Raw genomic sequence first — 11,732 nt, forward strand, 5'->3', positions numbered from 1 at the left:
CCACCCTTTCCCACTTGGCGCCGCGCCAGGCACGGAAATGGCCATATGGCTGGTGATGGGTCCCACGCCCAAAGAGCCAGCAGGGAAAACTATGCCTTCTTCTAAAGCTCTTTGGGAACCGCTTGCCTAGCCCCACGGACCTGGGGGCTGCAGGCTTTCCTGCTGCCTTCAGCCTCAAAACCACCCTTTCCCACTTGGCGCCGCGCCAGGCACAAAAATGGCCATATGTCTGGAGTTTGGTCCCACGCCCAAAGAGCCAGCAGGGAAAACTATGCCTTGTTCTAAAGCTCTTTGGGAACCGCTTGCGTAGCCCCACACACCTGCGGGCTGCAGGCTTTCCTGCTGCCTTCAGCCTCAAAACCACCCTTTCCCACTTGGCGCCGTGCCAGGCACAAAAATGGCCATATGTCTGGTGATGCGTCCCCCGCCCAAAGAGCCAGCAGGGAAAACTATGCCTTGTTCTAAAGCTCTTTGGGAACCGCTTGCGTAGCCCCACACACCTGGGGGCTGCAGGCTTTCCTGCTGCCTTCAGCCTCAAAACCACCCTTTCCCACTTGGTGGAGCGCCATGCACAAAAATGGCCATATGTCTGGAGATTGGTCCCACGCCCAAAGAGCCAGCAGGGAAAACTATGCCTTGTTCTAAAGCTCTTTGGGAACTGCTTGCGTAGCCCCACAGACCTGGGGGCTGCAGGCTTTCCTGCTGCCTTCAGCCTCAAAACCACCCTTTCCCACTTGGCGCCGCGCCAGGCACGGAAATGGCCATATGGCTGGTGATGGGTCCCACGCCCAAAGAGCCAGCAGGGAAAACTATGCCTTGTTCTAAAGCTCTTTGGGAACCGCTTGCGTAGCCCCACACACCTGGGGGCTGCAGGCTTTCCTGCTGCCTTCAGCCTCAAAACCACCCTTTCCCACTTGGCGCCATGCCAGGCACAAAAATGGCCATATGTCTGGAGATTGGTCCAACGCCCAAAGGGCCAGCAGGGAAAACTATGCCTTGTTTTAAAGCTCTTTGGGAACCGCTTGCGTATCCCCACACACCTGGGGGCTGCAGGCTTTCCTGCTGCCTTCAGCCTCAAAACCACCCTTTCCCACTTGGTGCACCGCCAGGCACAAAAATGGCCATATGTCTGGTGATGGATCCCACGGCCAAAGAGCCAGCAGGGAAAACTATGCCTTGTTCTAAAGCTCTTTGGGAACCGCTTGCGTAGCCCCACACACGTGGGGGCTGCAGACTTTCCTGCTGCCTTCAGCCTCAAAACCACCCTTTCCCACTTGGCGCCGCGCCAGGCACAAAAATGGCCATATGTCTGGAGGTTGGTCCCACGCCCAAAGAGCCAGCAGGGAAAACTATGCCTTGTTCTAAAGCTCTTTGGGAACTGCTTGCGTAGCCCCACAGACCTGGGGGCTGCAGGCTTTCCTGCTGCCTTCAGCCTCAAAACCACCCTTTCCCACTTGGCGCCGCGCCAGGCACAAAAATGGCCATATGTCTGGAGACTGGTCCCACGCCCAAAGAGCCAGCAGGGAAAACTATGCCTTGTTCTAAAGCTCTTTGGGAACCGCTTGCGTAGCCCCACACACCTGGGGGCTGCAGGCTTTCCTGCTGCCTTCAGCCTCAAAACCACCCTTTCCCACTTGGCGCCGCGCCAGGCACAAAAATGGCCATATGTCTGGAGATTGGTCCCACGCCCAAAGAGCCAGCAGGGAAAACTATGCCTTGTTCTAAAGCTCTTTGGGAACCGCTTGAGTAGCCCCACAGACCTGGGGGCTGCAGGCTTTCCTGCTGCCTTCAGCCTCAAAACCACCCTTTCCCACTTGGCGCCGCGCCAGGCACAAAAATGGCCATATGTCTGGAGACTGGTCCCACGCCCAAAGAGCCAGCAGGGAAAACTATGCTTGTTCTAAAGCTCTTTGGGAACCGCTTGCGTAGCCCCACAGACCGGGGGGATGCAGGCTTTTCGAGCGCTTTCAGCCTGAAAACCACCTTTTCCCACATGGCGCCGCTCCAGGCAGAAAAATGGGCATGTGTCTGTAGATTCGTCCCACGCCCAAAGAGCCAGCAGGGAAAACTATGCCTTGTTCTAAAGCTCTTTGGGAACCGCTTGCGTAGCCCCACACACCTGGGGGCTGCAGGCTTTCCTGCTGCCTTCAGCCTCAAAACCACCCTTTCCCACTTGGCGCCGCGCCAGGCACAAAAATGGCCATATGTCTGGAGATTGGTCCCACGCCCAAAGAGCCAGCAGGGAAAACTATGCCTTCTTCTAAAGCTCTTTGGGAACCGCTTGCGTAGCCCCACAGACCTGGGGGCTGCAGGCTTTCCTGCTGCCTTCAGCCTCAAAACCACCCTTTCCCACTTGGCGCAATGCCAGGCACAGAAATGGCCATGTGCCTGGAGATTGGTCCCACGCCCAAAGAGCCAGCAGGGAAAACTATGCCTTGTTCTAAAGCTCTTTGGGAACCGCTTGCGTAGCCCCACACACCTGGGGGCTGCAGGCTTTCCTGCTGCCTTCAGCCTCAAAACCACCCTTTCCCACTTGGCGCCGCGCCAGGCACAAAAATGGCCATATGTCTGGAGATTGGTCCCACGCCCAAAGAGCCAGCAGGGAAAACTATGCTTGTTCTAAAGCTCTTTGTGAACCGCTTGCGTAGCCCCACACACCTGGGGGCTGCAGGCTTTCCTGCTGCCTTCAGCCTCAAAACTGCCCTGTCCCACTTGGCGTCGCTCCAGGCACAAAAATGGCCATATGTCTGGAGTTTGGTCCCACGCCCAAAGAGCCAGCAGGGAAAACTATGCCTTGTTCTAAAGCTCTTTGGGAACGGCTTGCGTAGCCCCACCGACCTGGGGGCTGCAGGCTTTCCTGCTGCCTTCAGCCTCAAAACCACCCTATCCCACTTGGCGCCGCGCCAGGCACAAAAATGGCCATATGTCTGGAGATTGGTCCCACGCCCAAAGAGCCAGCAGGGAAAACTATGCCTTGTTCTAAAGCCATTTGTGAACGGCTTGCGTAGCCGCACAGACCTGGGGCTGAAGGCTTTCCTGCTGCCTTCAGCCTCAAAACCACCCTTTCCCACTTGGCGCAATGCCAGGCACAGAAATGGCCATGTGCCTGGAGATTGGTCCCACGCCCAAAGAGCCAGCAGGGAAAACTATGCCTTGTTCTAAAGCTCTTTGGGAACCGCTTGCGTAGCCCCACACACCTGGGGGATGCAGGCTTTCCTGCTGCCTTCAGCCTCAAAACCACCCTTTCCCACTTGGCGCAATGCCAGGCACAGAAATGGCCATGTGCCTGGAGATTGGTCCCACGCCCAAAGAGCCAGAAGGGAAAAATATGCCTTGTTCTAAAGCTCTTTGGGAACCGCTTGCGTAGCCCCACACACCTGGGGGCTGCAGGCTTTCCTGCTGCCTTCAGCCTCAAAACCGCCCTGTCCCACTTGGCGTCGCTCCAGGCACAAAAATGGCCATATGTCTGGAGATTGGTCCCACGCCCAAAGAGCCAGGAGGGAAAACTATGCCTTGTTCTAAAGCTCTTTGGGAACCGCTTGCGTAGCCCCACAGACCTGGAGGCTGCAGGCTTTCCTGCTGCCTTCAGCCTCAAAACCACCCTTTCCCACTTGGTGCAGCGCTAGGCACAAAAATGGCCATGTGCCTGGAGGTTGGTCCCACGCCCAAAGAGCCAGCAGGGAAAACTATGCCTTGTTCTAAAGCTCTTTGGCAACCGCTTGCGTAGCCCCACACACCTGGGGGCTGCAGGCTTTCCTGCTGCCTTCAGCCTCAAAACCACCCTTTCCCACATGGCGCCGCGCCAGGCACAAAAATGGGCATGTGTCCGTAGATTGGTCCCACGCCCAAAGAGCCAGCAGGGAAAACTATGCCTTGTTCTAAAGCTCTTTGGGAACCGCTTGCGTAGCCCCACAGACCTGGGGGCTGCAGGCTTTCCTGCTGCCTTCAGCCTCAAAACCACCCTTTCCCGCTTGGCGCCGCGTCATGCACAAAAATGGCCATATGTCTGGAGAGTGGTCCCACGCCCAAAGAGCCAGCAGGGCAAATTATGCTTGTTCTAAAGCTCTTTGGGAACCGCTTGCGTAGCCACACAGACCTGGGGGCTGCTGTGTCTGGAGACCGGTCCCACGCCCAAAGAGCCAGCAGGGAAAACTATGCCTTTTTCTAAAGCTCTTTGGGAACCGCTTGCGTAGCCCCACACAGCTGGGGGCTGCAGGGTTTCCTGCTGCCTTCAGCCTCAAAACCACCCTTTCCCACTTGGCGCCACGCCAGGGACAAAAATGACCATATGTCTGGAGATTGGTCCCACGCCCAAAGAGCCAGCAGGGAAAACTATGCCTTCTTCTAAAGCTCTTTGGGAACCGCTTGCGTAGCCCCACAGACCTGGGGGCTGCAGGCTTTCCTGCTGCCTTCAGCCTCAAAACCACCCTTTCCCACTTGGCGCCGCGCCAGGCACAAAAATGGCCGTATGTCTGGAGATTGGTCCCATGCCCAAAGAGCCAGCAGGGAAAATTATGCCTTGTTCTAAAGCTCTTTGGGAACCGCTTGAGTAGCCCCACACACCTGGGGGCTGCAGGCTTTCCTGCTGCCTTCAGCCTCAAAACCACCCTTTCCCACTTGGCGCCGCGCCAGGCAGAAAAATGGCCATATGTCTGGAGACTGGTCCCACGCCCAAAGAGCCATCAGGGCAAACTATGCTTGTTCTAAAGCTCTTTGGGAACCGCTTGCGTAGCCCCACACACCTGGGGGCTGCAGGCTTTCCTGCTGCCTTCAGCCTCAAAACCACCCTTTCCCACTTGGCGCAATGCCAGGCACAGAAATGGCCATGTGCCTGGAGATTGGTCCCACGCCCAAAGAGCCAGAAGGGAAAACTATGCCTTCTTCTAAAGCTCTTTGGGAACCGCTTGCGTAGCCCCACGGACCTGGGGGCTGCAGGCTTTCCTGCTGCCTTCAGCCTCAAAACCACCCTTTCCCACTTGGCGCAATGCCAGGCACAGAAATGGCCATGTGCCTGGAGATTGGTCCCACGCCCAAAGAGCCAGAAGGGAAAACTATGCCTTGTTCTAAAGCTCTTTCGGAACCGCTTGCGTAGCCCCACACACCTGGGGGCTGCAGGCTTTCCTGCTGCCTTCAGCCTCAAAACCGCCCTGTCCCACTTGGCGTCGCTCCAGGCACAAAAATGGCCATATGTCTGGAGATTGGTCCCACGCCCAAAGAGCCAGCAGGGAAAACTATGCCTTGTTCTAAAGCTCTTTGGGAACCGCTTGCGTAGCCCCACAGACCTGGAGGCTGCAGGCTTTCCTGCTGCCTTCAGCCTCAAAACCACCCTTTCCCACTTGGTGCAGCGCCAGGCACAAAAATGGCCATGTGCCTGGAGATTGGTCCCACGCCCAAAGAGCCAGCAGGGAAAACTATGCCTTGTTCTAAAGCTCTTTGGGAACCGCTTGCGTAGCCCCACAGACCTGGGGGCTGCAGGCTTTCCTGCTGCCTTCAGCCTCAAAACCACCCTTTCCCACATGGCGCCGCGCCAGGCACAAAAATGGGCATGTGTCCGTAGATTGGTCCCACGACCAAAGAGCCAGCAGGGAAAACTATGCCTTGTTCTAAAGCTCTTTGGGAACCGCTTGCGTAGCCCCACAGACCTGGGGGCTGCAGGCTTTCCTGCTGCCTTCAGCCTCAAAACCACCCTTTCCCGCTTGGCGCCGCGTCATGCACAAAAATGGCCATATGTCTGGAGACTGGTCCCACGCCCAAAGAGCCAGCAGGGCAAGTTATGCTTGTTCTAAAGCTCTTTGGGAACCGCTTGCGTAGCCCCACACACCTGGGGGCTGCAGGCTTTCCTGCTGCCTTCAGCCTCAAAACCGCCCTGTCCCACTTGGCGTCGCGCCAGGCACAAAAATGGCCATATGTCTGGAGATTGGTCCTACGCCCAAAGAGCCAGCAGGGAAAACTATGCCTTGTTCTAAAGCTCTTTGGGAACCGCTTGCGTAGCCCCACAGACCTGGGGGCTGCAGGCTTTCCTGCTGCCTTCAGCCTCAAAACCACCCTTTCCCACTTGGTGCAGCGCCAGGCGCAAAAATGGGCATGTGTCCGTAGATTTTTCCCACGCCCAAAGAGCCAGCAGGGAAAATTATGCCTTGTTCTAAAGCTCTTTGGGAACCGCTTGCGTAGCCCCACAGACCTGGGGGCTGCAGGCTTTCCTGCTGCCTTCAGCCTCAAAACCACCCTTTCCCACTTGGCGCCGCGCCAGGCAGAAAAATGGCCATATGTCTGGAGACTGGTCCCACGCCCAAAGAGCCAGCAGGGAAAACTATGCCTTGTTCTAAAGCTCTTTGGGAACCGCTAGCGTAGCCCCACACACCTGGGGGCTGCAGGCTTTCCTGCTGCCTTCAGCCTCAAAACCACCCTTTCCCACTTGGCGCTGCGCCAGGCACAGAAATGGCCATATGTCTGGAGATTGGTCCCACGCCCAAAGAGCCAGCAGGGAAAGCTATGCCTTGTTCTAAAGCTCTTTGGAACCGCTTGCGTAGCCCCACAGACCTGGGGGCTGCAGGCTTTCCTGCTGCCTTCAGCCTCAAAACCACCCTTTCCCACTTGGCGCCGCGCCAGGCACAGAAATGGCCATATGTGTGGAGATTGGTCCCACGCCCAAAGAGCCAGCAGGGAAAATTATGCCTTGTTCTAAAGCTCTTTGGGAACCGCTTGCGTAGGCCCACACACCTGGGGGCTGCAGGCTTTCCTGCTGCCTTCAGCCTCAAAACCACCCTTTCCCACTTCGTGCAGCGCCAGGCACAAAACTGGCCATATGTCTGGAGATTGGTCAATTGCCCAAAGAGCCAGCAGGGAAAACTATGCCTTGTTCTAAAGCTCTTTGGGAACCGCTTGCGTAGCCACACACACCAGGGGGGCTGCTGTGTCTGGAGACCGGTCCCACGCCCAAAGAGCCAGAAGGGAAAACTATGCCTTTTTCTAAAGCTCTTTGGGAACCGCTTGCGTAGCCCCACACACCTGGGGGCTGCAGGCTTTCCAGCTGCCTTCAGCCTCAAAACCACCCTTTCCCACTTGGCGCCACGCCAGGGACAAAAATGACCATATGTCTGGAGATTGGTCCCACGCCCAAAGAGCCAGCAGGGAAAACTATGCCTTCTTCTAAAGCCATTTGTGAACGGCTTGCGTAGCCCCACAGACCTGGGGGCTGCAGGCTTTCCTGCTGCCTTCAGCCTCAAAACCACCCTTTCCCACATGGCGCCGCGCCAGGCACAAAAATGGGCATGTGTCCGTAGATTGGTCCCACGCCCAAAGAGCCAGCATGGAAAATTATGCCTTGTTCTAAAGCTCTTTGGGAACCGCTTGCGTAGCCCCACAGACCTGGGGGCTGCAGGCTTTCCTGCTGCCTTCAGCCTCAAAACCACCCTTTCCCGCTTGGCGCCGCGTAATGCACAAAAATGGCCATATGTCTGGAGACTGGTCCCACGCCCAAAGAGCCAGCAGGGAAAACTATGCCTTGTTCTAAAGCTCTTTGGGAACCGCTTGCGTAGCCCCACAGACCTGGGGGCTGCAGGCTTTCCTGCTGCCTTCAGCCTCAAAACCACCCTTTCCCACTTGGCGCCGCGCCAGGCACAAAAATGGCCATATGTGTGGAGATTGGTCCCATGCCCAAAGAGCCAGCAGGGAAAATTATGCCTTGTTCTAAAGCTCTTTGGGAACCGCTTGAGTAGCCCCACACACCTGCGGGCTGCAGGCTTTCCTGCTGCCTTCAGCCTCAAAACCACCCTTTCCCACTTGGCGCCGCGCCAGGCACAAAAATGGCCATATGTCTGGAGGTTGGTCCCACGCCCAAAGAGCCAGCAGGGAAAACTATGCCTTGTTCTAAAGCTCTTTGGCAACCGCTTGCGTAGCCCCACAGACCTGGGGGCTGCAGGCTTTCCTGCTGCCTTCAGCCTCAAAACTGCCCTGTCCCACTTGGCGTCGCGCCAGGCACAAAAATGGCCATATGTCTGGAGATTGGTCCCACGCCCAAAGAGCCAGCAGGGAAAACTATGCCTTGTTCTAAAGCTCTTTGGGAACCGCTAGCGTAGCCCCACAGACCTGGGGGCTGCAGGCTTTCCTGCTGCCTTCAGCCTCAAAACCACCCTTTCCCACTTGGCGCTGCGCCAGGCACAGAAATGGCCATATGTCTGGTGATGGGTCCCACGCCCAAAGAGCCAGCAGGGAAAGCTATGCCTTGTTCTAAAGCTCTTTGGGAACCGCTTGCGTAGCCCCACAGACCTGGGGGCTGCAGGCTTTCCTGCTGCCTTCAGCCTCAAAACCACCCTTTCCCACTTGGCGCCGCGCCAGGCACAGAAATGGCCATATGTGTGGAGATTGGTCCCACGCCCAAAGAGCCAGCAGGGAAAATTATGCCTTGTTCTAAAGCTCTTTGGGAACCGCTTGCGTAGGCCCACACACCTGGGGGCTGCAGGCTTTCCTGCTGCCTTCAGCCTCAAAACCACCCTTTCCCACTTGGCACCGAGCCAGGCACAAAAATGGCCATATGTCTGGAGATTGGTCCCATGCCCAAAGAGCCAGCAGGGAAAACTATGCCTTGTTCTAAAGCTCTTTGGGAACCGCTTGCGTAGCCACACACACCAGGGGGGCTGCTGTGTCTGGAGACCGGTCCCACGCCCAAAGAGCCAGCAGGGAAAACTATGCCTTTTTCTAAAGCTCTTTGGGAACCGCTTGCGTAGCCCCACACAGCTGGGGGCTGCAGGCTTTCCAGCTGCCTTCAGCCTCAAAACCACCCTTTCCCACTTGGCGCCACGCCAGGGACAAAAATGACCATATGTCTGGAGATTGGTCCCACGCCCAAAGAGCCAGCAGGGAAAACTATGCCTTCTTCTAAAGCCATTTGTGAACGGCTTGCGTAGCCCCACAGACCTGGGGGCTGCAGGCTTTCCTGCTGCCTTCAGCCTCAAAACCACCCTTTCCCACATGGCGCCGCGCCAGGCACAAAAATGGGCATGTGTCCGTAGATTGGTCCCACGCCCAAAGAGCCAGCAGGGAAAATTATGCCTTGTTCTAAAGCTCTTTGGCAACCGCTTGCGTAGGCCCACACACCTGGGGGCTGCAGGCTTTCCTGCTGCCTTCAGCCTCAAAACCACCCTTTCCCGCTTGGCGCCGCGTAATGCACAAAAATGGCCATATGTCTGGAGATTGGTCCCACGCCCAAAGAGCCAGCAGGGAAAACTATGCCTTGTTCTAAAGCTCTTTGGGAACCGCTTGCGTAGCCCCACAGACCTGGGGGCTGCAGGCTTTCCTGCTGCCTTCAGCCTCAAAACCACCCTTTCCCACTTGGCGCCGCGCCAGGCACAAAAATGGCCATATGTCTGGAGATTGGTCCCATGCCCAAAGAGCCAGCAGTGAAAATTATGCCTTGTTCTAAAGCTCTTTGGGAACCGCTTGAGTAGCCCAACACACCTGGGGGCTGCAGGCTTTCCTGCTGCCTTCAGCCTCAAAACCACCCTTTCCCACATGGCGCCGCGCCAGGCACAAAAATGGGCATGTGTCCGTAGATTGGTCCCACGACCAAAGAGCCAGCAGGGAAAACTATGCCTTGTTCTAAAGCTCTTTGGGAACCGCTTGCGTAGCCCCACAGACCTGGGGGCTGCAGGCTTTCCTGCTGCCTTCAGCCTCAAAACCACGCTTTCCCGCTTGGCGCCGCGTCATGCACAAAAATGCCCATATGTCTGGAGACTGGTCCCACGCCCAAAGAGCCAGTAGGGCAAGTTATGCTTGTTCTAAAGCTCTTTGGGAACCGCTTGCGTAGCCCCACACACCTGGGGGCTGCAGGCTTTCCTGCTGCCTTCATCCTCAAAACCGCCCTGTCCCACTTGGTGTCGCGCCAGGCACAAAAATGGCCATATGTCTGGAGATTGGTCCCACGCCCAAAGAGCCAGCAGGGAAAACTATGCCTTGTTCTAAAGCTCTTTGGGAACCGCTTGCGTAGCCCCACACACCTGGGGGCTGCAGGCTTTCCTGCTGCCTTCAGCCTCAAAACCACCCTTTCCCACTTGGTGCAGCGCCAGGCACAAAAATGGGTATGTGTCCGTAGATTTTTCCCACGCCCAAAGAGCCAGCAGGGAAAATTATGCCTTGTTCTAAAGCTCTTTGGCAACCGCTTGCGTAGCCCCACAGACCTGGGGGCTGCAGGCTTTCCTGCTGCCTTCAGCCTCAAAACCACCCTTTCCCACTTGGCGCTGCGCCAGGCACTGAAATGGCCATATGTCTGGAGATTGGTCCCACGCCCAAAGAGCCAGCAGGGAAAATTATGCCTTGTTCTAAAGCTCTTTGGGAACCGCTTGCGTAGGCCCACACACCTGGGGGCTGCAGGCTTTCCTGCTGCCTTCAGCCTCAAAACCACCCTTTCCCACTTGGCACCGCGCCAGGCACAAAAATGGCCATATGTCTGGAGATTGGTCCCATGCCCAAAGAGCCAGCAGGGAAAACTATGCCTTGTTCTAAAGCTCTTTGGGAACCGCTTGCGTAGCCACACACACCAGGGGGGCTGCTGTGTCTGGAGACCGGTCCCACGCCCAAAGAGCCAGAAGGGAAAACTATGCCTTTTTCTAAAGCTCTTTGGGAACCGCTTGCGTAGCCCCACACAGCTGGGGGCTGCAGGCTTTCCAGCTGCCTTCAGCCTCAAAACCACCCTTTCCCACTTGGCGCCACGCCAGGGACAAAAATGACCATATGTCTGGAGATTGGTCCCACGCCCAAAGAGCCAGCAGGGAAAACTATGCCTTCTTCTAAAGCCATTTGTGAACGGCTTGCGTAGCCCCACAGACCTGGGGGCTGCAGGCTTTCCTGCTGCCTTCAGCCTCAAAACCACCCTTTCCCACATGGCGCCGCGCCAGGCACAAAAATGGGCATGTGTCCGTAGATTGGTCCCACGCCCAAAGAGCCAGCAGGGAAAATTATGCCTTGTTCTAAAGCTCTTTGGGAACCGCTTGCGTAGCCCCACAGACCTGGGGGCTGCAGGCTTTCCTGCTGCCTTCAGCCTCAAAACCACCCTTTCCCGCTTGGCGCCGCGTAATGCACAAAAATGGCCATATGTCTGGAGACTGGTCCCACGCCCAAAGAGCCAGCAGGGAAAACTATGCCTTGTTCTAAAGCTCTTTGGCAACCGCTTGCGTAGCCCCACAGACCTGGGGGCTGCAGGCTTTCCTGCTGCCTTCAGCCTCAAAACCACCCTTTCCCACTTGGCGCCGCGCCAGGCACAAAAATGGCCATATGTCTGGAGATTGGTCCCATGCCTAAAGAGCCAGCAGGGAAAATTATGCCTTGTTCTAAAGCTCTTTGGGAACCGCTTGAGTAGCCCCACACACCTGCGGGCTGCAGGCTTTCCTGCTGCCTTCAGCCTCAAAACCACCCTTTCCCACTTGGCGCCGCGCCAGGCACAAAAATGGCCATGTGCCTGGAGGTTGGTCCCACGCCCAAAGAGCCAGCAGGGAAAACTATGCCTTGTTCTAAAGCTCTTTGGCAACCGCTTGCGTAGCCCCACAGACCTGGGGGCTGCAGGCTTTCCTGCTGCCTTCAGCCTCAAAACCGCCCTGTCCCACTTGGCGTCGCGCCAGGCACAAAAATGGCCATATGTCTGGAGATTGGTCCCACGCCCAAAGAGCCAGCAGGGAAAACTATGCCTTGTTCTAAAGCTCTTTGGGAACCGCTTGCGTAGCCCCACACACCTGGGGGCT

This window comes from Larus michahellis, unplaced genomic scaffold (genome assembly GCF_964199755.1).
Source record: "Larus michahellis unplaced genomic scaffold, bLarMic1.1 SCAFFOLD_35, whole genome shotgun sequence".
Lineage (NCBI taxonomy): Eukaryota > Metazoa > Chordata > Aves > Charadriiformes > Laridae > Larus > Larus michahellis.